Source organism: Sturnus vulgaris, chromosome 1 (genome assembly GCF_052056855.1).
Source record: "Sturnus vulgaris isolate bStuVul1 chromosome 1, bStuVul1.hap1, whole genome shotgun sequence".
Lineage (NCBI taxonomy): Eukaryota > Metazoa > Chordata > Aves > Passeriformes > Sturnidae > Sturnus > Sturnus vulgaris.
Window position 1 is genome coordinate 154,176,933 of NC_142243.1, and position 23,376 is coordinate 154,200,308.

The 23,376-nt window shown below is 45.2% G+C and overlaps 1 protein-coding gene and 1 long non-coding RNA gene across 17 annotated transcripts in view; one reads left to right on the forward strand and one right to left on the reverse strand.

The window, feature by feature from the left end:
• The window catches only part of ADGRB1 (adhesion G protein-coupled receptor B1), a 279,870-nt gene that overhangs the window by 4,467 nt on the left and 252,027 nt on the right, over positions 1 to 23,376 (forward strand). The window lies entirely within an intron of this gene.
• Positions 788 to 22,553, reverse strand: LOC148225601 (uncharacterized). Of its 2 annotated transcripts, none has more exons than XR_015808693.1 (3): positions 22,368 to 22,553; positions 18,916 to 19,012; positions 788 to 1,561 (listed from the first exon to the last, which is right to left on the reverse strand). It is a non-coding gene; the product is annotated as an uncharacterized LOC148225601 (long non-coding RNA). The 2 variants fall into 2 exon arrangements; XR_015808692.1 differs by lacking the exon at positions 788 to 1,561 and adding an exon at positions 17,426 to 17,943.

The window sequence follows — 23,376 nt, forward strand, 5'->3', positions numbered from 1 at the left end:
CAGGAAATCCTCTGTCATCGATACCTGTTGCAGGGTATCAGCTTGGCTCATTAATTAGCTCCAGGAAAACCTGTGCTGGTAAACAAATGACTCAAAGCTTTTCTCCGGGGCTGATCCCAGGCTTGTGGAATGCTGGTCTCCACCTTTCTAGGAGAGGTGCAAAGAGAGAGGAGTATTTTCCTCAAGATGGATGACAGGCTGTCTCTGGAACCTGCTCGCCTCCTCCCCTTGGAGAAAATTCCCATCCTCAGGCGAGCCCTCCAAGGGAAGGGAGCTGGCACCTGGCCTGGAGGTTTGCAGGAGAGTCCTGCTCGGTGTTGCAGCATGGATTGGAACGGCTCCAATGTGGCTGCAGGAAAAGCCCAGGGGTCCCCACCACATCCCAGTGCCCACCATTCACAGGATGCTCCTAAGTTCTTCTCATGGCTCCTTCCCCAAATTCCCTGGGTTCTCTGCATGCCTGGAGTTTGCTGGGATAAAAAAGAGCAGGATGGTGATGCTGTGTTTGAGGGAAACTTATCTAAGAGTTAAATGCTGATGGGGGTTGACATCCATCCATAAATTTGGGTGGGGTGGGGATTTGAGGCTTTGAAGCACAGGAGGAAAAGGACTGGTGCACAGTTCCCTCAGCCAAGGTGGGGATAGGGTCTCCTTGGCATCTCAGTTGCCTTGAACCACAGCTCTGACAGGGAGAGCATTTGAATGTCCCATCTGTGCTGGAGAGGCAGGGGCTCCTTTTGACTTGAAATGCATTGCTTTCCTTTAGATTAATTATTAGGGAGAAATTCTTTATTGTGAAGGAGTTGAGGCCCTGGCACAGGTTACTCAGAGAAGCTGTGGGTGCCCCATCCCTGGAAGTGTCCAAGGCCAGGCTGGATGGGGCTTGGAGCAACCTGGGATAGTGGAAGCTGTCCCTGCCCATGGCAGGGGGGTAGAACTGGTTGATCTTTAAAATGTCTTCCAATCCAAACCATTCTGTGATTTTATGATTTATGCATGGCCAAATCCACAGGAGACCAGCCCTCTAAGCCCCAAGGCACCATGGCAGGGAGCTCTGGCAACCCTCATTTCCCCACATCAGGACCACCACAGATGTCACCCCAGTCTGCAGCATCCCCGTGTTGGAGCTCCCACCTGCCCTGTACCCTTCCTTATTGCTCCTGCTGTCACAAAGGCAATTTTCCCACTCCATCCCTGACCCATTATTTGGGGCATTTCATTCAGACCTAAGAAACCATCAACTGGAAGCCAAACCTCTCTCTTGGAGAGCAATCTGGCAGGGCAGCCCACGGGGGGAGTGTAATTCCCTTTCCCTTCCATGCACTCCGTGTGATATTTGGCTCTCTAATGTGGTTTGCAGCACGCTGAGGCTACAAAACACTACAACAACAACAAAAAAAAAAATAAAGGAAAGGAAAATGAGCAGTAAATGAAGTCCCTTCAGAACATCCATTTGTCGTCACATCTCCAGTTCAGAATTTCCTCACGGTGCCTCTTGGAGCGAGGGTTTTGTATTAGTCTGATTATGTTGAGATAATCTGTCATGTTGCTCCAGGAAGCTCTGAGGGAAGAGGAAAAAAAAAAAAGTAAAAAGGAAAGATAATATTTTAAATCAGAGAGCTGCTAGATTGGTGACTCTGTCTGGCAGACACACATCGCTGCCCCCTTTATGAAAATTTTAATTGGTTACCTCTGTCAGAGAAAATGAGAGATTTGCTGATTTTAATTTGTTGGAGCGAATCACTCCCTGCCAATGTTATCAAAATTAAACCGGGGATGGTTTCTTACTTTCCTTCTCCTACTCCCTCTGCATTTTCTTCTGAAATATCCCTCCATAAAAGATTGATTAAGGAGTGACCAGATGATGACAAATGAGCTGTGAAAGTGGCAAATTCTGCCCTTGGTGCTTGGTGTCATGCCTTATCCCTGGGACAGGGAAAGCAAATGGCATTTGGAGGAAGAATGGACAGATACCTAGTAAGGAAATATAGATATTTTTGGGGAGGGGTAAAAAATTGGAACAGGTGGGTGTCATCTCATGTGGTACACTGCATATTGGCTGAAGTGAGTGCAAGGAACAAGATATATAAAATATATAAAATCCTCCTTCCAGTGTTTCAAGTACCACTGCAGTTTTAGGTTGGTGATTTGCTCTAGGCAGAGCTGCTGTTTGCTGACTTGATGTGGCCTGGGAGCAGGACAGAGGAATCCTGGATCTGTCTGGGGGCTCCATTTCGTGCATGCCACGTGCATGTAGTGGTCTTTATTGTTGCCAGCTCTTTCTCTGAAAATTGGGTTTTGGTCAGAGGCAGGTCTTGTGATACCTCCTGCCGTGATTTCAGCACTCCCACCTGCAGGCTCACCTTGTCAGCTGCCTGTTTCCAGGCTGGCTTTGCTAGATGGAGATGTTCCCTCAGTTTTTTTGAGCTCAGCTGGCCTGTAACAAAGTCCTTGCTGTTTGCAAAATGGCTCTTTTCTTCCTGCCCTCTGCCAGCTATTAGGAATATCCCATTCCTGGCAGACGTGCCCTATTCCATATTCATTGAGAATTAGCACAGCTCTCTGTCTAAATGTTTTTGGGATAGGGGTCATGATGATATCCGTGCTGGAATAGATTTGGAGCTGAGATGCTTTGTCTCTCTCCCTTCTGTGCTCCTGTCTCCCTGGGGATGATCCTTTAATCCCACAGCTCCACAAACTGCTGAAGTTTGGGTTACCCAACACCAAACCCTCGTGGCTGATTTTAAAAGCTGCTGTAGAGCAATGCTCCCCATGGGCCAAGGTCATCATCACAAAGCTGATCTCAGCTCCTGCCAAACCACGTGGCTCAGGGCAGGGGTCAGGTCACACTTAATTAAGGCTTTGGTCTTCCTGCACATTGGTTTTCTCATTTGTGAAATGGGGAAGCCTGGCTTCCTCCTCCCTGGTGGGGCTCTGTGCCACCAGGATGTGGTCAAACCACATTTCCTCTGGGAGCCTGAGGTGAAGGGCATCAGCTGAGCATCAGAGATGAGTTGTTCCTCCTGTGCCTTGACATGTCCACCCTTAAACATTCCTCCAGAGCTGTCTTTGCTCAGTCCTTAATTTCTTGAGGTCCTTCTACACCTGAAGCAGGCAATTCTCCTACGCCTGCCTTGGATTTCCTCTGGAATAATCATCTCCTTTTCCAGGAGAACCACTGCAAAATGGTCTTCTGTATAGTCCAGCCCACCTGGATATTCCAATCAATCAAGCCCAGGGTAGGAGCCAGGCTTAATGCTGGATGCTGTTGAGCAGCAATGTAACAATGGAGATCTCCTCCAAACAAATATCTGCTAGTTCCTGCAAATGAAAGTCGATACACCTTCACAAGGAAATCTGTCCCGGTGGGGTCTTTTGTATCGAAAGCCCTGTTGGTAGATTTATTCATTGTGCAGGGTTGTTCCTTTAACAAGTCAGTTATTCATTGGCCATTGCTCGAGGGCGTGTGGAATTTATGGTCATAGTCCTGTAATCAGATATTTTGTTATAGAGGGCTTTGCCACCATGAAAGGTCTGAATAAATCAGTATGCAGCAGAAATTGATCCTCTCACGGGCTATTTCTGGATTCAGCTCCTGCTCTAAGAGTGTTTTCTCCTTTCTGGAACCATGCTACCGAAGCCTTTGCATGTTTATGCTGTTGTCAGGTCTACCAAAGCTCTACTTTAGTGCCTGTGTACAGACAGACACACACTTAGCTCTGTTTTCTGGGCCTGATTTTGGTCCTGAGATACTTGAGGTCCATGCTGCTGCCATTTCCAGACAGTAGAGAGAAAAAATTAAAAAATAATTTTTCTCCATCACCTGACTTAAACATCTGCAGGTTGGAAAGAACTGCTTGAAAAGGCTTTAATCAACTGCCAGGGAAGAAAAGAAAATCTGATTTTGAGTAGCTGCACTGGTGCCTTAAGTACTAAAGAGCTTGGCCAGCTAATCTCCACTTCTCAGATGTTGTTCCACAATCTGATCAGCTCTATTGAGCTGAAACAAGGGTTAATTGCTAACAAAATGCTTGTGTGTTTATGCACCTTCGTTCATACAAGGAAAGGGGCAAAGGTGAGCACCTTGCATTTTGGAGCTCAGTGCAATCTCACCGTGTGCAGCTGATGGTGAGGGAATTTGGTTCTTGTATGTGAATACAAGAATATCTGTCTGGGAAGGTAAAATTACAGCAGAGCCTCTGATTTTTATGGCAGAAATCAGGGATGGGTGGAGAGGAAAAATCTCTGTAACCTAGCAGCCTGTACAGCTGCTGCCTCCCAGGTCGTGGGTGATGTTAAATGTTTAAATGTCAATGAACCTCTCCCCTGAGCAGGGCTGAGCTGTCTTGGCACTCACACTGGGGATGGAACTTGGCAGGGCTGAGGTTCCTCTGTGCTCAGATGTTGCCTTGCAAGTGTTCCCCAAGGCACAGCATCCTTCTAGGGAAACTCTGATGGCTCCAGGGCTGGGTTTTGGTTTAAGGAGAGTCTGTGACTAAAGATATTCTGTGCCTGGTCTGCTCTGGTGAGCGCAGCCCAAAGGGGGGTAAAACTGTGATAAGGAACATGTGAATTATGTGAATTATGTTCCCCTGTGGGAAGACAAACCCTGAAGAGGCCAAAGGGTGTCTGAGCTGCCCACATCTCAGTAGAATTACAGAATGTCCTGCATTGGAAGGAAACCACAAGAACATCGAGTCCAGCTCCTAGACCTGCACAGAACAACACCAAGAGAAGCCCCCACATTCCTGAGAGTGCTGTCCAAACTGGAACTCTGGCAGTCTCCATGCTGTGACCACTTCTCTGAGCAGCCTCTTCTGGCTCCTGACCACCCTCTGGATGAAAAACCTTTTTGTTATTCTAATCTAAACCTCTCCTGACACAGCCCCAAGCCTTTCCATCAGGTCCTATCACTGGATACAGCACTGCCTTTCCAATCACCCATTTTAGCACCTCCAGGTCAGCCATGAGGGCAAGTGAAGGAATAACCAGAGAGTGAATTTATGTTCACTGCATACTCTGACTGTTTAAAAAAATGACATGAACAATGTTAAATATTTCCTGCCCTGTGTCACTCGCTGGTTCCTGCCAGCTCAGGGTTTTCAGATATGTTACCAGGGATAGCAATGCTGTCAGGACTTACAGAGTCTCCAGATGGAGATGATGCTACTACCAGCAGGAGAGATGGTGACAGGCAGAAGAGCAGCAGAGCTGGGAGGGCAGGGGGGAAGCTGGGAGAGATCCCAGCAAAATGCCAGTTGGCTGGGGGATCCAGTTAAGTGGGATGAGTGGAAATACCAGGAGGGCATCCTTTGCTGTGAGAGTTGAAACGATTGTAGATGTACCCAAGGCATCCCTCAGGGACTAGAAACTGTGGGAAGTGCCTGCAGGCATGGAAATGCCTCTGGAAGTGGAATTCTCCAGATGGGGAATCCTCAGTCTGGATATCCTCTACCAAGACCAAGGAAAATGGTGAGGCAGCTTGGAGGAGGTGATTTCCAGAGGCCCCTTCCACCTTCAAGCATCTGTGATTCTGTGAAGATGGGGCAGGAGCACTGCAGATTTTGATGTCCTCACTGGACATGGATGCCCCCAGGAGCTGCCTCCAGGTGAGCAGGAGTCCTACAGGGTATGTAAAGGTGTCCTGGGGAAAGAACTGAAGGCTGTTTTGCAGGAAGAGCTCCAGTGTGGGGCTGTGTAGCAGCACCTTTTGTGGTGTTCTCCTCAGAAGGGAGGAAATCTGATAGGGATTGAGGTCTGGGGGCTGAAATCCAAGGTCTTGATGTGTTTTGAGTGGAAATAAACCTTTTTGTTATGGTGTGAGACAGGCTTACAACCCCTCAAGAAGTAGAGACTTTCCTTCCCTGTGTTGGTTTCATGTCCCATTGACTTGATCTCAGTTTTCTAGGCAAGACCCTTCTTGGCAGTTCCATACCCCTCCATCTCTCTGCAGTCTTACACTGATTTTTTTGGCTGGGCTGTGACCAGAGTCAATGCCACAGCATCACTGGTCAAAAATGTGCACACACCCTGCCCTAAGATGTGATGCTTACGTTCTTTTACTCCCATATCACAGAATATTAATATTTTTGTGAATATCTTCTTCTGTTTTCCTGGGAAGAGCCCTGGCTTGTTCTGCAGTCAAGTTTTCCAGGATGTGGAAAGGGGGATGCTCCACCACAAGTTCCAACATCTCCTTCCTTTTTCTGTGGTGCTGATGGCTGATGAGTCCCTCCCTTGCCTGGTTTGGCTTTTGACTTGTGATTAGGAGCAATGATCTTTCCAAAAGGACCTCTAAGACCATCCTGGAGTGCCCCTAAAAATATCACCTGACTGCCAACAGCATCAGATACAATATGGGATAAAGTGCTGGTGATGGGGAAGATGGTTGGTAAAGCCAACTGTGATTCCTAACAGGTCTTTGTTGGATTGGAGCTCATTTTCAAAGCTTGACAGAACTGAAGCACCTTTCTCTTCCCTGCCTTGAGCAAGCCTTAAACGTGTTTGTAGAAAATCTCACCACAATTATTTCCATTTTGCCTGGAGAGGGGAATGTGGGACAAAGCACTGAATTTTCTCAACTGCCTTCCCTTGTCCAGAAGAGTGGTTGGATGTAAATAGGACATGGCTCTTCCCAATCCTGGAGCTGGTGACAGTGCTGGGCGTGACAGGGAACCTGGCACTGAACACAGAGGCCACCAACACCTGGGATGCACCACACGTGGCCTCAAAACCCTCCCTGTAGCCTCCTATTAGTGGCTATCCTCTTTTTTCTTTTGCCTTCACTCAGAGTCAGGATTGAAGCACAAGAGACAGATTTTTGTGTTCGGACTCAGTTGTTTATTAATTCTCATCTAAGTACAGTGAGTTCTATAATACTTCTAGCTAACAAGCTGTAAATGACAAAATGGAGCTGCATCTCGCTCATTACAAGGTCTTTTAAGGCCTAACTCTCTAATTAAAAACTAATATCTACATTATTTATACTTCTGACCCAATAACCAAACACCTGTGACTTGCATTGAGGCACTTTCTATCCAACCAAAAACTACTACCTAAAACCAAGAAGAAGACACAAGAAGGAAGAAGAGCCAATGCCCAAGAACCTCCATCTTGTCCCATACCTATCACTATATTCTAAAACCTCAAATTCCAAACCCTTCACCATGTGAAATCACACACTTCTATTCAAACTACACACCTGTGATTCCAACTCCATCACTCAATTTTGGGATCCTCCTCCAAGCTCAAGCCAAAAGCAGTGTTCTTTTGAGGGTCAGAAGGCACAGAAAGTTCAAAACTCCCAGGCTTCCAACAGCCTCCTGTTCTCATAAATGCAATTTATGAGCCACAAGGTGCCCAGCAGGTCGCAGCAAGGTGCTTATTAAAACCCCAGCTTCCCACCTCAAATTACAACCCAAATGCTGTGTTTGTTTCCCACTTCACACCGTCCCTCAGAGGTTTTCCTTTAGCTCTGAGCCCTTTTGAAGTTGCTGTTGATTACAGAGCAGGCAGTGTAATCTCCCTGTGGAAGGCGTTTGGAGCTGGGGGGAAGGAAATCCATCACCCCAGTGCAGGGGTCAGAACTGGGCTGGGGGATTTATGGTGCTGCTCAGCCAACCTTTCCACTCAGGGGCTTGTCCTGCTCTGGAAGTGTTGCTCTGATGGCTGCAGCTCCTTTCCTTTGAGCATTTCAAAGAGGGTTTTAGCCCTGCAGGTTGGCTTGCAGTCTGGAAGGTGGCTTCAGTGGTGTAATTATTCTGTCCAGTCACCCTCACCAAGCACTGGCAGCTGGGGCTCTTCTGAACCCTGATTTTCTTTGTGGAGACTTACCTGGCTGTTCCCTGGGTTACCAAAGGAGTGAACAATTCAAAGTTATTCAGCTTTATTTCTTCCCGAATTATTGACCAACACTACCTTGTGTCCCTGCACTTTTCCTGATGAGCCTTTTTGGATTTACATCACTCGATCACCATGGGTTGCACAGCACTGAATATGAGCATGGCCAATGCAGAACTCCTGAGCATGGAGGCAGCTGCTTGCTCTGTGGCTTGAATTAGGTGGAAAGTGAACATCTGGCAGAGCTGAGGTCAACATCTGGAGGTCTTTGGATTATCCTCATCTCCAGCTCAGCCCTTTTCCTCTGTGAAGCTCCTGGAGAGCTGTTATGATCTCTGAACTGTTTGTTTGCACCCTTTCCCTCAGGAAAATTTATTTACTTATTTGGACATCAGGACTCCTGCTCGTGAGTCTTGTCCTCCAGATGTTCTTGACTTGATCCACAGCAGGTCCTGGACGTCTGCAGTATTTGGATTTTGCTGAATATTAACCTTAAATAGCTTTGGAATGTGCAACAGCACAAAGCCTGGCATTTTGGCATTGGTGTGACAGGCAGATGTGGGAGGTGGAGGGCACCAGCCTGGCCCAGCCCAGTGCACCATCTGATGATTAATGGTTGTTTCCTTTTATCTCATGGAATCTGTAGTGAACTATTCACTATAGTAACAATTCTTCCCCTCTAAGAATAAAACCTCTAACATTGGTAAATATTTAAGGTGGGAGGATAGAGAGGGAACCTGGGTAAGTAGGATGCTGTTGGCACCATGGTGGCTGGTAGAGGCTCTGATTGAGGCTGAGCATGGTGGTGCTTTGTAAAATCAGACTTTTAAAGATATCTTTTCTTCTTAATTCAGGAGTGGAGGTGGATTTTACCTAGGCACCATCAGAGTTTCTTTCTCTTCTGGTTAATCCTTGCAAGAATTTTTCTCTTCCAGCATCTCTCGTGTGTGCAGGGGTTTGAACCCCTGCAGATCTTCAGTCAAAGAAATATCACATCAAATGTTAATTAAAAATACATGTCAGGGCTTGTTCTTTGACTCAGTGAACTTGCTGCCACAGAACAAAATTCTCTCTGTGTCCCCATCTGTGACTTAGTCTTGATCCTAAGGTTTATTAGCAATAATCTCTGTCCCATGCCATCCCCTGGGTAGTGCTTGGTATTTCCTGGGTGGCAAATCCATGGTGGAGATGGATTCCACACAGGATCATGGAATATCCTGAGTTGAAAGGGACCCACAAGGATCATGGAGTCCAGCTCCTGGGACAGTTCATCAGATGGCTCCTGAGACTGAGTTCTGTCCCTGTGCAACCCAGCAGTACAATGGCAGGCAAAATTTCCATTACTGAGTGAAATAATGCTAATAAATAATGAGCGACCAGGAGAAAAAGAAAGGCTAAAATGAGAAGGAAGCCACTAGCATCAAAGTCCAGCACGGTGGAGTGTGGAAGCTCAGATGAGTCTCCAACATAACCTCGACCATCTGGGCTGCTTTCCTGAATTCAATCCTGCTGTTTCATAGAATCACAGAATTGTAAAAATTCAAAAATACCTTTAAGATCACCGAGTCCAAATATCAGCCCAGCACCACCACCACATTCACCATCATCCATGTCAACACATTTCTGAGCATTTCCAGGGATGGTGACTCCACCACCTGCCTGTGCAGGTGGACTGTGCAGTCCATCCCTAAATCATATAGCCTTTACCATGAAAAACAAAAATCCTAATATCCAAACTAAACCTAATCTAAACCTTTGATTAATGCTCATGGATTGCAGGGCAACTGCAGGAAGAGACAGCCAGACTTGGCAGCACTTTTTTTTTGTCCAAGTTTCAGTGACTTTCAGTGCCTGGGCAGGCTCTTGGCTCCTCCTTTGCACCACTTCTCAGCAGTAATGAGGTAACACACCACTGACTTCCCTGAGCATCTGTTTCATGGGGGAAGTGATTTTCCTCACTGCTGTACTGATTGGAAGTGGAACAGCCTCCAGTTCTGTGTTATGTTCCAGGGGGCACCGAGTCTCCCACAGGCTCAGAGAGCTTTTATCCATGAATACCAACCTTTAACCCAGCAGTGGCTTCCGAACCATATTTGCTTGTGAGACAAAACCTGATAATTTCTGGCTATTCAAAAGCATTCAGGAACATCCTAAATTGTGTCCTCTGGGCTGGATTACAATGTCAAGTCTTTTGTATTTCAGATTCTCCTGTATGATTATTGGAGCAAGGGGATGGAGTCACTACGTGAGCAATCAAGGACATTCCATACCTTTTTTCACCACCACTGGGGCATTTAGATGAACCCCAGGGTACTTTCTAAGCCTCCCCCTCTCTTGTGCTGTATTTAGGGCTTGGAAAACTAAACAAGGATAGGACACAGATCCAAAAAACTGCCCTGTTTTTCTGCAGATTGTTCAATTTTTAGAAATGTTTTAGAACATCTTCTCAGGCAGCATTTTCTCATCCCAAGACTGGTCCTAGTTCAGAGGAAAACCTGGCCAGGGACATGAGTCACCTTCTGGCAGGGAGAAGGGTGAAATCCTCAGCTCTTGCTGCCCTGTGTTCATTTGGAATCAAGCAGCAGCTCATGGGCTGAGCTGGGCAGAGATGCCTGTCTGGGGGCTCCTCTCTGTGCTGTTACATCCCCCTGCCACACTGCACTTTTACAGCTCCATAGATCACTGTGGTAAAAACCACATTTAATTCTATGGTAAGGTCACTTTTTAGTTAAAAGGGACAGAACGGATTTAATTTATAATCCTCTCCAACTTTATGGCTTGCATTTAGAGTTATATCTATTATGTAGTGCCAAACACGTATTATAAAAATTGATTCCCCCTTTTCTCCTCCTTAGATTTGCTGTGTCAGGAAAATTCTGATTGCTCTCCCCTTTGCTTTAAGCCAGCAGATAGACTGAGGTGGATCCAAACGTCAGGGATGACATCTGGGACTGCAAAGTGCAAGTTTATAGGGAATGGAACTGGCCCAGATCTATTCCTGGGTGTTTGGGAAGGAACACGATCTCTGCCAGCCTGCCACAATGCAGGACAGGAGGACAGAGCTGCAGTCTGCAGGGGAAAATGCAGCTCAGGGCCAGGGTGAGGTGCAAGGGGTTAGTAGGTGACCTGGTGTTGGTGTCTTGGTGTGGGTCCATGGCCATGTGATGTAGGCACATCCCTTAAATTCAACAGCAAACTTTAGGCAAGGGGCATAATGTTCAGAGGAGGTAGTGAAGAATCATTACTCCTCTTTTATTCCAGGAAAGTCTTTAGACAGTTTTAAGGGAGCAGCAGTGAGATTGAAGGAGGGAAGAGAGAGAATGGGGTGACACCAACAGGAATTAGACTAAATTCACCACCTGATCTTTGCTTCTAGCACTTGTATTCTATACCCACACCTTGACACCTCGTATCACACCTTAAATAAATCCAGTGGTCACTTTGCAGAGCATGGGACATCAGAGAGGGGCAGACAAGGAAAGCCAGCAGAAGGAATTGTTGTGGTTGTTGGGAATTGTTATGAACTCCTGTGGACAGGGCTGGTGTGCTCATCCCACAAGGACTCCGTGGATGCTGTGACTCGTGGCAGGAGTTGGGTAAAGCTGTCAGAGAGGTGCCTTCCCTTGAATTAGAGGCTTCCAAGAGGTGAGGAATGGAGCACTTAGAGAGAGATTTGAGCCTTGAGTCAGGGCTCTGACAGGAATGGGAGCATCCCTAGATCACAGTCCACTCTCTGGGAGGAGAGCAAGGCAGGGATCTCCCTCCCTCTCCTGCAGCTGCATTCCTGGGGTCACATTTTTCTATCTCTGTGATTAAGTTGTGCTCATAACATCCCTATCAACCCCCCTGGACAAGATGTAAACTGCTCTTTAAAGCTGAGCAGGGGAGAAATGAGCCACATTTGCCTACACACAGCCCTGGCCATGCTTGATTGAGTGACTGCAGTAAAACTCGAGCTATAAATAAAACACATGTGCCTGTGTCCACAACAGTGTTCTCCTGAGAAGATGTCATTTGCTTCAGGACTTCAGTGAAATATCCATATTTCCGGCCTCCATTTATATTAATGAGTGGATTTCTTTTTAATTGTGGGGCTTTTTTGGATGTTGATTTTTGTTTGATTATATATATATATTAATTTCTTTCCTTTGTTGCAATGAGAATAAGGTAACACAGCACATCCAGTTTAAAACAGCAATGTGAACAAGGTGTCAAGGGACACTTGGACCAAAATACCTGGTAGTGGTGAGGGACAAGCAGACCTTGGTTGGGATGCCATGGGTAAAGAGGGACCCCTCATTCCTTGAGCAGGGTCACACTGCTGCTCCTCCTGAGGTTCTTTCCTAAAAGCTGCAGCCAGGCTGGGCTTAACTGGCCATAGAACAATCTTCTCTGAGTGTTTCATGGGCCTGAATGGAGAGATCTGTGGGCTCATCTTTGCTCACTGAATAATGAAACAAAGCCAAAAGAGAAAAAAATTGGAAATTATAAAACTGGAGCTTGAGTTGCTTAGGGTTTTTTTGTTTTTTTTTTTTTTTTTTCTTTGTTTCTTTTAATCTTGACTATGGACCATGATCAGGCTCTCTGGTGATTCAAAAATCACCCTCAGGTTTTATTTTAAGCATCACTTGTGCTTGTTTTTTAATATCATCTGTCTTTCATAATCGCAGAACTTGAGAAATTTTGATCTGAATGCCAGGTACTACGGGAGTGGTGGGATGAGAATCTGAGGGCACAGATATGGCAGAAAGGAGCAGGAGATCACCAAACAGTAATAAGGAGTGAATACAGTCTCCATGGGGAGTGAAGGATTTGCCTCTGCATCTTTTCTTTCGGTCTCCAAGGAGCTCTGTCTCTGGAGCAGCAGCATCTCAGAAACTGAAAGCAGCAGTTCACAGGGAATGAAGGTCTCTCTGGCACTGGAGCCACATTTATCAGCATCCTGGCTGAAAAAGTCATGGAATTTAGGCTCATTGTGCATGTGAAGATTGAAAATCTGATTTTTAAACTTCAATTTACCCAAAATTAGACAACGCAAATGCACCAACTTTGGACTTGGAGGTGAGATTTAAACATGGGATAGAGTTTAAGTCACACCTGAGGGGAGAAAAGTCCTAAAGAACTTGTCCCTCTGCTGTAAATAAGTGGGTTAATGCTTGGACTTGATGATCTTTTCTAACCTCAATGAGTCCATGATTCCAAACATGCTCATGGTACCTGTGATGGGGAAAGTGATGACTGCAGGAGGAATGTGAAGGTGGGATTGAGAGGGAGAGACTTCATGGGATAATAAAAACAGGAGAAGGTCAGAGGTCACTGTACTCAAAGTGATCAATTCACCATTTGGTTTAGGTTTGCCCATTTGCAAAGATTTCTGCCACATTAAAAGGGGCAGGAGGTGGTTCAGGACATTTTTTAATCTCTCCTGGTAAATTCACCTTGACATCAAGAAGAAAGTCAAGCAGGAGGGAAAACAGAAGAATTTTCTGTCCCCCTTTCTGTCGTGTTCAACACTCCCCAGAGGTTTTACCAGGAGATTGTGGCTCAAAGAAAAAGGAGAAAGCTCAGAAAGGGAAGAGGAGAATCACAGAATGGTTTGGGTTGGAAAGAACCTTAAAGATCACTCTTCAATGAGAAGGTCTGCTGGGCTTGGGCAGAGTAGTTTAAAGGTGTCCCAGCTTTTAACACCATTCTATATCCTACCAGGAGGAGGTTGCTCCTTGGAGTTTGCCCTGGACCCCTAAAACCTCTGGATCCTTGAGGATAAGGCACTAGAGGTGGAGGAGCTTAAATTAAAAATGAGCAGAGGCATGGAAGGAGTCTGCTGCCTGCAGAAGGACATCAGTCAGACTGCTGGCTGTCACCTGAGTCCTTGAGCCACTGGAGACTTGGATGTAAGGTTAGAGCAGAAAACTTTCACCAAACACCTGAGAGGAAACAGAGAAACAGAGGAAACATCTCAGGGGTGGAGAAACACAACAAAGCAAAGCTCTGTTGTGTCTCTACAGAGGAGAGATGCAGAGGGGTGAAGTTTCTATCTTTCTGCATTAAATACTGAAGGACAGAACTGGAAAGCCACTTCCCAAAAGCCTTCCTAATGAAATCCACCTCAACATTAGCAGGGAGACCTCCCTCTTAATCATACAAGATTGACTGATTGTATTGGCTGGACAATAATTTTTCTGCTGGTTAAAATCTCAGCCCAGGTATATTTTTTTTTGCCAAATCAAGCCTATCTATTCTCACAGCATCATTGCCCTTTAGTTTAAAGGTTTTTAAATTCCTCTGGTGCTTCTTTCTCAGAGTTTTAATTAGTTTTAATTTAGCATTTTAATTTTCTCTTCATTTTCCTTTTCCTTTTGTTTTCTCTTCGTTTTCCATTATCTTGTGGCAAGTCTGGTCATCTTAGTGATCTTTCCTTGCAACCCTGTCTCACTATGAATTCATGTTTCTTGAAGCTGAGCACAAAAACGGATATAATATTTTAGACATGGTCAAAGATAGTTTCTTCCTAATATCTGGAAACCTAGAAATATTCCCCCTCACTGTGTCCTAGATTGATACATTGCCTTTTTCACAGCGTGTTATTTGTTTTTACCCAATCTCCGTCTTTATCTTCCGCTGTTTTTTTTTTCTGCTCCGCTGAAATCACTTTACTCCTTTTCAGCTTTTAGCTTAGGAATGTCCCCATTATCTAAACGTGACACTGTTCCTCTCACTTCACACCTGGGGAAAGAAACTAAGGCAGAAACAAAAAATGACTCGACCTTCATGGAGGAGGTGGCAAAGCTTTGCCAAAAGCAAGGAGAGAGTAATTCCTTGGACACCAGGCTGCTGTTGGCAGCAGGGCTTTGTCCTGCCCCCAGTGCCTGATGAAACTGAGGTTCCAATTCCTCCCCGTGGGCACAGGCTGCCTCTTCCAGGCAGGAATTCTTATAAGGAGCCTGGTTGTTTTCCCTGCTCCTCAGCCTGCATCCCCCCCTCCCTCCTTCGCCGGGATGGGGATGAATGGGAAGAGAGAGGCTCTGAGTGGACTCTGTTCTCCAACCCCAGTGGCTGCTGAATTTCAAATAACTCCCCAAACAAAACCCAAACAAGCAGCCCCTTGTGTTCCTCTATCTCCTCTCTCTTTGGCCTTTAGTCACCAGGCTTGGCAGCACCGCTGCTCCTCTGTGGCTCGTCACATGCAAGCCAGGGAGGATGGGATGCTTTGTGGTCCTTCTCTTTGCTCAGGGGTCTGAAAGAACAGAGCCCTTTGCCTCGTTTGCTTTGCTGGGGCGTGGGGGAGCAGGGCCAGAGGAAGGAGGAGGTTGGTGTAACCCCCTGGCAGGGTTTTTGGCCAGCAGCAAGGTGAAGGTTTGTATGCTCAGAGGAAGGAGTGCCACTGCCCATCCTTGTCCCCTGCCTCCCTTGTGCTGCTCTCCTCCTCGTAGGGAGCAGTGGGAAGGTGCTGGGTGCTTGGGGAGAGGAGAAGCTGCTGTCCCATGCTCGAGGGCAGGGCATTACTCCTGTTCCAGAAGGATTTGCCAGCTGGCAGGGCTGTGCCAGCTGCAGAGATCGTGGCTCAGGTTTGTCTTCAGGTAGTAGTGAAAGGGGACAGAGGGACAAATGCAGCTGGGAGCTGTGGTTTGTCCACGGGGCTGATATCCTGAGATATGTGGAGTGGATGCCATTCTCCCGACAGGGGTGAGAGTGTGGTGGAGTGGCAAGGAGAAAAACACAGCTCCTCTGATCCCCTCTGCACCACTGCTCCCCAAAGCTGCTGGGGCTTGGCAATCACGGAGACAGGGCCAGGTCAATCCATGTAATCTGAGCAGGAGGTTTTTTAGGGTTCTCCAGACGCTGAAACTCATTTTACTCATTATCCAAGTCGGACTTGAACTCCTTCACCCTGCAGGGAGAGAATCTCTCCAGACAGCATGGTGGGGTCAGACTTATTGCAGACTAGGGCAGCTCCTTCTGACCTCTTAATTTTCAGCAAGCCAAGCCTGATAGACTGGGACAGTGTAACATCTTCTGAAAAAAAAAAAAAAAAAAAAAAAAAGGGGGGGGATTCAGCACTATTTCTTTATCTCTTGTGTTTTAGACCAGAAAAGGCCTCTGTTCAAAGCTCACTCAAGATGCACTGTGAGTACTTGGCAGCATATTGTGGTGTTGTTTGCTCTGCTGTGCTCAGGCACAGGTCTCCTTTCAGCCCAGCTTTCCCTGGATGAGAGGGGCAGCTCATCCCTCTTGGAGTGGGCTGACTTTAAACAGCAGGACATGACCCCTTGCTTGTGATAGAGGATATTAACTCCTGACCTAAATAGGGAAAAAGAGCCTGAAGTTTATGGAAAGCCTGTTCCACTGGTCCAAGGAAAAGCCAGATGGCTTCTGCCTGTGATCTATGGAGCAGAAAGAGAAGATCATTAATAGCCATGGATTGTCCATGAGGAGGGGATTAAGGGATGCCTGACGCCTTTGCAAACTCATGGAGTGGGTCAGGAGACTGTCTTGTGGATAAATGTAAGTTTTCCTTCTGCAAAGTTCATCACTTCTGCTTTTTTAAATGGGAAAAATGGCATCCAAGCCATTGTGGTGTTGCTGGTCACCACTGCTGAAAGGGGAAAGGACATGAGCCAGGTATAACTGGGGGGGCTGTGCTGAACTTTGGGTTAACCACAGGAATTCTCAGATGAGATTCAATGGCCTCGTTCTGCCTGAGGACAAACTGCATGAACAGAAATGTCTCTTCTGTCATTATAGATACATATATCCTTAAAAAAAAAAAAAAAATCAGGATGTTTTATGAGGAATTACCTAGACTTAGTACCATCCCAGTGTTTCTCTCAAGCCGAAGGTATAATCACAAAAAATTCCATAAGAAAAGTGCATCATGGTAGTTGATTTTTGCATCTGTTGCTCTGCATCCAACACTGATTTCCTGTGCTGAGCCTCTGTGTGATGCTCCACAGCTTTTGCAAGGATTTGGCTTTTTCCAGTTCTACTCAGTACTCTGATTTTGACAGGGAGCTCCTATTAATAAATCTTCTAATATATCCCCAAATATGATCTCTATAGCTAACTATATATATGGAATAGGGAACACCTCCAACTGGGAGTGGTGTGGAAGGAGTCTTTTACTGCTAGGCAACCACTTGGAATCCAAGGCTGCAAATTGTTACTCAGGCTGTGACAGCTCCTTAACCCCTGAGCTCTTCTGCTGCTGAAACTGGGAGACAAGAGGCATTTTGAAATGAAAATGAATTTGTTTCAGAGAGAAAATTCAAATCCTTTCAAAAAACAATGTGTTTGTTTTCTAAATTGATTGAGAAAAATGAGCTGATAAGGGTATTTGCAACAATTAGTAACACACATACAATTTAAGAGCATTAATAATGCATTTTAATTGCTGTTAATGTCAATAAAAACAAAACCCCAGTTAATCACCTTCCTTCCTTCCTTCCTTCCTTCCTTCCTTCCTTCCTTCCTTCCTTCCTTCCTTCCTTCCTTCCTTCCTTCCTTCCTTCCTTCCTTCCTTCCTTCCTTCCTTCCTTCCTTCCTTCCTTCCTTCCTTCCTTCCTTCCTTCCTTCCTTCCTTCCTTCCTTCCTCCCTTCCTCCCTTCCTCCCTTCCTTCCTCCCTTCTTTTCCCTAAATCCATTACTAAACGATTTTTAAAATTTTTGAACCATTTTTTTCACTCAGAACATTACCTCAGAACTAATTTTTAGACAGTGATTTTTGCCAAACTCTTTGCCTGTCATATATTAATGATCCCTTCACTTGAATTCTATACCAAATTATATTTGATAAAATATAGATTGTGAATCACGATCATTTCACTCATAAAGTGCTTCAAATAAGTCCACATATAACAAGTACAGGAAGTTTTCCAAGATTTTTGAAAAATGAGATATGTTAGTTATATAATAACACTTCCAGATACAGATTTTGGGATTTTTGAAGTCTTATTTCAGATTGGGGTGTGCACATATTTCTCCACCTGCTTACACATACATACATTTAATTCTGTTCCTTTTGTGAATAGCTGATCAGAACAAAGAGTGCTGACAAGTGGATTAAAGATATTTTTTTCACAATGTCCCAGGGTCTGGAGAAGCTCTCTATGAAGAAAGAAAATGAGAGGCAATAAATTACTCTTACAGCTTTGAATCTGTTGCCTGCTCCTCCTTCTCCCTCCAACCCAGGTCCACCAGATTTATGAAATCTGGAGATTCTCCATCTGTAGAAGGAGTTTGCTAAGAAAAAAAAAAAATATCAGATGGTGGTAAGAGGAGAATGTCCTGGATAATAAGGAATTGGAAGATTCACAAAATATGTTAAAGGTTGCATGAGAATCAAATTCTGAAAATGGGATACTAAAAGAAAAGTACTTTTATTTATTTATTTATTTAAATTATTAAAATAAAGGATGCAGGGCTGCTGAATTGCAACAGCATTTGCCATGCAGATTACTGCATTTTTGATCTTTTCCTTACCTGGAAAAATAGATTATCTTTCCTTACAGTGGCTTTTCTATTACCTAAATCACAAAGATTAAAAACTTGCTGCTTTCAGCCTAAACACCCTTGGTGCCATCCCAAACAGCCTGAATGTGTGAGGATTAAAAGCTCTGCTAAAAGGTTACTTACATTGCTAATTATTACTTGTCATTAATGGCCAATCAGAGTGTGAAGAATGACTTTGTATCTTTTCCTCCCATGACCTGGGCCAGTGAGTCCCACTGGCTCTTTACTGCCATGAAAGATTTTCCTTCTATCCATCTTAAGTAACTGCCCTGCTAATTTTTCTGAGTATCAGCCAGGAAGGTTGAAGCTGTGTGTGTTTCTTTTCTTCTTAGCTGTGCACTTGTGACACTTAGAATTTGTCTGATGGGTTAAAAGGAAATTAAATTAAAAATAAATAAATATTTAAAACTTTGACAGATTTTGGTCTCGTCCCCTTTGATAGTGAGGAACCATCTCTTCCCTTGCTCCTCTAAATAGAGGTTTCCACCCTCCATATAAACAAAATCCCAAGATTTTCACATAAAACATCTGTAGTCAGGAAAAAAAGTCCAAATGGAGATTAATTACCTCATCTTTCATCAGAGGATATTGTGCTCCTGATCCAAGACTTCCAACTCCCACACTTGCAAAAGGTGTTTTGTATCATCAATGATGAGCCAGAGAACTAAAAAACCAAATTTTGATCCATAAACTCTTTCCAAGGCAAAACTTCCCATGAACCCAAGGTGTCTGGAAGGGTAACTCAAGATCAACTCTAATTTAATCTCTTGGTCTTTCTTTGTGAAGAGTGTTGGTGTCTGGCTGAAAGCCTGATGAGAAGAGGTGACTGGGGAATTTATAGCAACTTTTTTTTGTCCATTTGCACTTCTGCTTTCACCTACAGGTGCCCAAAAAGAGCTAAAAGCCACAGCTGCAGTCCCAATATCCCTGAGTTGCTGTTCATGTTGGTTTAAATGTCCAGGTAATTCTGGAGAAGTATAGACCAGGTTTTGCCTGGTAAGTGAAAGTGGACTAATAAACCTCTCCAGCCTGTGACTCCATGGAGAATCACAGGATCAATTTAGGTTGGGGAAAAACCTCTGGGATCATCGAGTCCAACCCATGACCCAAACTCAACACATCAACCAGACCATGGCACTGAGCACCTCCAGGGATGGTGACTGCCCCACCTCCCTGGGCAGCCCCTTCCAAAGGACAGGGATTCAAATTTATTAAATCGATAAAAAATTGATTGTCTCTTGTCCAGGCTTGGCTGCACTCAACAGACACCCCAGTAAAGCACTGGCAAACATTTGGTCACAGGTCCTCCCCAAAACTCTCCTAAGCCCACGGATGCCTTGCAAACCCTCCAGCCAAAATAAATCAAGGATTTTCCCAGTGCAGAAACCATGAAGTTTGTGTCACTGAGTTTGTCTAACCAGCAGGCACTCCTCAATCCACCTTTTTTCTTGAGGACATCCCAAATCTCCTCATTCTCTCTGCAGAGGGGGGCCCATTTTGTGCTGATTTATGCTTTGATCTCTGAAATCAGCTCCAAATCTCTTGTGCCACAGCATTTTCTGTGCTTTTGGAGGATGCTGAGGATTCTTCAAAACTGTAAAAACAATATTTTTGGTATTGATCACTTGCAACAAAGAGATGTCTTGGGTGAAGAATAGAAAAAGTTGCCAGGCTGGATGGAGAACAGTAGGTGACACAAACAAGAGGTTTGATAGTTCCCATTTTTGCCACATTTCCCTCAGGGTCTGAGCCCCTCTTGTAAATCCTGAACAGAGATTGAGGGGAAGAGATTTTTTAGGTGCCAGTGGTGCCAAGGGGAACAGACTTTCTTGAAGGTTGGCAGAACTCTGACATTTGATCAGCTGCAGTAATGGAAAATTACAGATCTTGACCTGCTCGGGCACATCAGAGGATGTGACCATCCCAGGGGAGCTGTGGCTGCCTCCAGAGGGCAAGGAGAGGACAAACGTCACAGAGGGCTGGAATTCCTCACACTGAGTGCCCTGCTGTCCTTGCCTGGGGGTCACTGGGATGCTCTGCACTCAAGTCAGGAGAGTTTGTCCCTCCTGAAGTAAATCCCCTTCTGAAAATTCTCCTTCTTTTTGTTGTGGCCCTTCCTGCCCAACATGTGAATGATTAATTCTTATTTTAGTCCTTTTTATTATTTTTTTTTAAATCCTCCTCAGTTGCTTTATCATAAATTGGGTGTTGACCTGGCTTAGGTTACACTTCATGCTCAGTTTGGGGAACTCAAACTGTCTCTCCTTTTTCTAATACCAGTGGTAGAGCTGTTCCAATGCTTTCAACAATTTCTGTGGAGAGAAGGACTTCATTGTTTTATTTAGAAGTGTCTCATTGCTGAAAAACCATCACAAAAACCTCTCACTGTAGCATCACTATCCATGTTCATTACTGATAATGTTTATTTTTGCCTCTGAAATCACAGCACGTGTCCCCAGGTTGGTATAGTTTTAGATTTATGCAATTACTGTGTGTGGCCATCGATTTAAATGACCCTTTGATCTGTTCCTTCCCTCTCTCTCTCTGCTCTGGGCTTTTCTCTGTGATTACCCTCATCAGTGGCCTTTCCTGACTGTGAAAACAAAAGATCTGTGATGACAATCCCAAGAAGACAGAAACCAGCTGTTCTTTTCCTCCTAAGCCTCCTGCTCATGGCTGAGCTGAAGGAACAATCAGCGGATTGCCTTCAGTTTGAGAGGCTGAAACACAGAACCTCAGTGGGATTAGAAGGGTTTAGGGGTATCAGGATAATTGGTGGTGCTAATTTCCCTGCCTGCAGAGGGAAATACACTTCTGATGGAAGGAGAAGTACCTGAGTGATGCTCAGGAGGAGTGAAATGATTCAGGAGTCAGAGTAGGAATCTAAAAGGATCCCAGTGCAGCAAGATGTGCAGCTTTGGTGAAACAATTATCCCAGAAAATGCCATGGATAAAGTTTGGTGGAAAGTGGCACCTCAAGGTGGAGGAGGAGAAGGGAAAGAGAAGCAAGGACTAGAAGCTCTGTTTGTATCTTGAACTGGGGAGGGAAAGAGGAGTTACCATTACCTTTTCTTGTTATTGGATGAAAGAACAACAAATCTCTGCCCTTTCATGTCTGTGAGGAAGCTGTGATATCTGATTAGATTATCTGATATCCCTTGATCTCAGCCAAAGCCTGAGAACAGGATACACAAGCACCTGCCCATCTCTATAGTGGAGCACCAGAGACAACAAAACAAGGACAAAGTTCCTATAGGAGCCCTTAAAAAAACAGGTTTCCTGAGAAGAAAACCCCCACAAGCTACTAAAGGCCAATGCATCCCATTAAAGCAGCAAGAGGAAGGTTCCTGTGGTGCATGGAGCAAACTCCTACTGGATCCTCCACAGCTGCATAATGCCAACTGTAGGAAAGCCATGAATTTCAACCTTTGAATGTATTTTCCCTTTTAGTACTAAGGAAATTAGAAAATTCCTTGGCAAGTCTTGGTCACTTGATCCCAAAAATGCCCCTATGAGCTTCTCACATTTCCTGTCTGGAGAGTTCAGCAAGGAATTGGTTAAATCCTGTAAAGAAATGAAAAATTGTCTCAAACAAGAACTACAAATGCTGAAAGTTTGTCAGCATAACTTCCCTGCTCCCATCTTCAGGCAAGTGAGAAGGGAAAATGTATGATTAACTTATGAAGTGCTCACTGAGGCAACGTCATTAGTTCCAACAGGCCCTTGTGAAAATGGGAACTGCCAGAACATGAATTTTTAATGTCTGGGCTGCATTAAGATCTTGAGGGTGATGGAGACTAAACTTGGTGCCTGAACTCAGAGCACTGCTGCTATTTGTGGCTGAAGCCAAGAGATGGGTTTAGAAGGAAAGGAGTGGAGTATATTTTAAGGAGCTCTTGTGGCTAGGGAAGTTCCACTCAGTCCAAATCAGATGAGTTTCTAGGTGTCTGCCTGGTCTCCACCAAGAAAATGTTGTTTCTGCCTTTAAACCCTTCCCTTCCATCCATCACTGCACTCACCTTCACTCCTGGTGGTCTCTCCTCACCCACTCTCTTGTGCTTCTTCCTTCTCCCAGGCCACCTCTTCCCAAGATTTCTGATCCTTTCTCTGCACTACTTTGCTCACCACTCCCTCCCTGCCACCCCCAGGAGGAAAACTCCTCTGATGTGAAACCAGGAGCTGGCACTGGAGGAAAACAGCACCAAGCAACCCGAGGGATGTGGGAGATGGCCAGCTAGAGGCTGCCATGGCAACAGCTGGATCTCCTTCATCCCTCTCACCCTGCTTCCCTGCTGATTACATTAAAACAAGAGAAAAAAATAACAGTTGCTGGGAATCAAAGAACCTTCTTCCTCCACAAAATCACCTGGCCTGTTTCCATGTTTCCCAATGCAAATCCCTGGCATCCTTGTTGTGCCTTGTAACTCTTCCTTGTACATGGTAAGGAAAAAAAGGGTTTGGTTTTCTTGCCCTTGATGGGAAGACTTTTCTCTGCACTTCTGCTGTGATCTTTGAGCTCAATGACAGAGAGCTGTGGTCAAAAAATATCTTTGGAGGTGACTATGACTTTTTGGGGCCTGTTGCTGCTGTTCCATGAGAAGAGTCTCCTGGGAGGATTTGGGGTTTGGAGCCAGAAGAGCTTTTGATGGTGCTGCTTCTCCTGTGGCAGCTCAGAGGAGAAGCAAGCCCAGCTCTTTGTCACAGGTCATTGCATCAATTCTCAGCACCCTACCTGTGCCCACAGACGTGTTCAAACCCACCTGGCATCACCCAGCACAGGTGAGATGTTGGCTGACTGTGACTCAAACACAGGAGGAATCTGACTGTTGTGCATATTTCAGAGGTCTGGGCCTTCATTTCTCCTGTTTTGGGTTGTTTTTTTTTTGTAAAAGAGATGATGGATGTGCTTTTTCCTCCTTTTGGCTCTTTGCATTGGGAAACACCAAAATTGCATGGAACATGGGGTGGAAAAGAAATTCCCCTGAATGAACAGGGAATTCACTCCAGTTGCAAATTGACATTTAATGC